Consider the following 2,564-nt stretch of genomic DNA (forward strand, 5'->3'; position numbering starts at 1 on the left):
GCAGCAACTTCTTACTTGACACATCCCCAAAAGCAAGGGAATCAAGAGCAAAAATAAACTGTTNAAAAAAGAAAAAGAAAAATTATTGTCATGGAATGAATATCCTGGAATACTATTTGGGCTGTTTTGGGACTTTGTATATTTTACTTTTACAAAATTTTATTCACCTATTTTCTGTCTTTTATTTTAACAAGTAACTTATAACTCATTCCAGTCTTTTAAATGACAGAAATAATATTAATAAAAACTTTATTATATTGACATAAGAAATACATTTTGACACATTGCTAAATGATTCTAAAAGACACATATCTAACGGACTGTCTCTCAAGTTATGGTCCCAAGACCAGCAATATCAACCTCACCTGGAACCTACTGAATGAAAAACTGGGGATAGGACCCACCAATCTGTTTTCATAAGCCTTTGAGGTAATTGTGATGGAAGTTAAAATCTGAGAACAATTTATGTTAATGTGTTATATCTATATGATGTTTAGTAAAGTATTCATAATATTGCATTGAATGGCATTTTATCCCTTTTTGAAAACTTATTATAATGTTGTAATCTATTACTCTTTTTTCCATAGTAATTCATCTGTCACACAAACTTTTCATGAGAAATTTAAATTGGCATTGCACTGAGTTGTTCTAAAAGCTTATGAGTAACAATAATATACTAAAGTACAGGAAATAAGTAAGTTATAAAGAATACAATAATCTTGAATAACATATTACCTACACAAAAAGAATATGATTCTATTTTATAGAGGATAAATGATCGCTTAAGCCAATATGCCTGACAAACATATATATATATGAAAAACATAACATGACAGTATATATTTGCCAAAATTTTTAAATCATACACTTAAAATTGTTTAATTATATGTAAATTATATCTCAATAAGTGATTAAAATGTAAAGTATTACTTTACCATAAAACATAAACTCCTTTCTCCCATATTTATACATCTCCACAGAAATTCCTTTTGTCCTGAGTTAAATGTTATTTCTAAATTATATCATAAATTTATCAACCCAGATAAGCCAACCAAAGGCAGTCCTGGAAACATTCCAAATTTGATAAGTAATTTAGATTTGAAGATGCCAATAGTAAAGTAAGCTGACCTAAAGAAGTTAAACCCTAGCCATTTCAGAGGAATCAGGATTTTTTTCTATCTCTTACTGATGGTAACATAATGAACCCATAAACGGAGAGATCAGCACTTTCCTTAATAAGAACAGAAAAGTTCTTATAGTACATAAACTATTTAAGCATTGTCATCTACTTTGTGACACAAAAAATGTGCCTATAGGGAATGCATGGGCTTTTAAGTCAGAGGAAGATAACATTTAACACAGTCTCCAACATGTAATAATTTTGGTCAAATTACTAAATCACTTTCAGCCTTCATTTTCATATTTGTATGTTAAGACTAAATGGATTAACATTAGTGTAGTATCTAGCATAATAGTAGGTACTCAACAAGTGGATAACATCACTATTTTTCTTTAGCTGGTGCCAAGTGACTCTCTAGTTCTTACCATCTTCATTAATCCTGATATAACATGATTGACAATTGCATTATATTCTTCTCCCACATCCTCAAATAGGGATAACTCAAAACCTTGGACTGTTAGGCTTGGTGGGGAGAAAGCAGGTAGGTGAGAGCAAGTTTCCTGCCTTCAGTATTTTCTGTGCCCAAATTCCAGGGCCAATGAAATGGATACCAATTCATGGGGTTATTGCTGAAATTGCTGCTGGGCTCCTGAAGTCCATGGAATCAGAACAATTTCCATGTAGAAAGAAATAAAAAGCTGCTTCCAACCTCTAGGCGATCTATGCCCATAGATAGCCAGAACTTGAATGGAGATAATCTACCCAGCCATACCCCTGGGAATTCCAGGGGATACTTGGACAGCCTCATTCAGTCTTTTCATTAACCTTGCAATAACTGCATCTCCACAGTCTACATAATGAAGTTTGTGGACTCTGCTTATTACATTATGATGAAGTTTTACTCTATGTTATAATATATTAATCATCCCATTTTATTTTCTGTTTCTCTGATGCTTTCACATGTTGGGGACTTGCTGACCCTAGAGAGACTGCCTCTCCCAGGGCTAAATTAATTCTTAGAAATAGTAAAAGACTCACCATTGAGCATGGCTTTTATATGCAAAATAACCAATTCAGAGCCCATACTCATACCTCCTTCATAGGGTTCTTAAACTCTAAACCACTATTTTTCTGATCTATTCACCCCTTGCCAAGTGCCAGAAAACTAGAAACAGTCTCTATACTGGAAGCCCCCTGAAATTATTTAAACTAGTCAATCCTAACCCTGCTTATCTTGCCTTGCCTTGCTTTTCCCAAGAAATTACGATAACAGTTCTTGCCCACATTTCCCCCTCATTCCCTGGGCCTCCTGACTGATGCTGGTGCCTCCCTGTGTGGTCTCCTGTATGCCCTGGTATATATACCTCCTCCTCCTGGGAATTGTGAGTAACAAACTATCTTTCCAATGGTAATGGTCTCATGATCTGTTGGCCTCACCATATGT

The 2,564-nt window shown here is 34.2% G+C and overlaps 1 pseudogene; it reads left to right on the top strand.

The window, feature by feature from the left end:
- Positions 1-1,200: 1,200 nt before the first annotated feature.
- Positions 1,201-1,314, top strand: LOC144233050 (U6atac minor spliceosomal RNA; annotated as a pseudogene).
- The last annotated feature ends 1,250 nt before the right edge of the window (positions 1,315-2,564 follow it).

The sequence above is a fragment of the Crocuta crocuta genome, unplaced genomic scaffold (genome assembly GCF_008692635.1).
Source record: "Crocuta crocuta isolate KB4526 unplaced genomic scaffold, BGI_CrCroc_1.0 scaffold742, whole genome shotgun sequence".
NCBI lineage: Eukaryota > Metazoa > Chordata > Mammalia > Carnivora > Hyaenidae > Crocuta > Crocuta crocuta.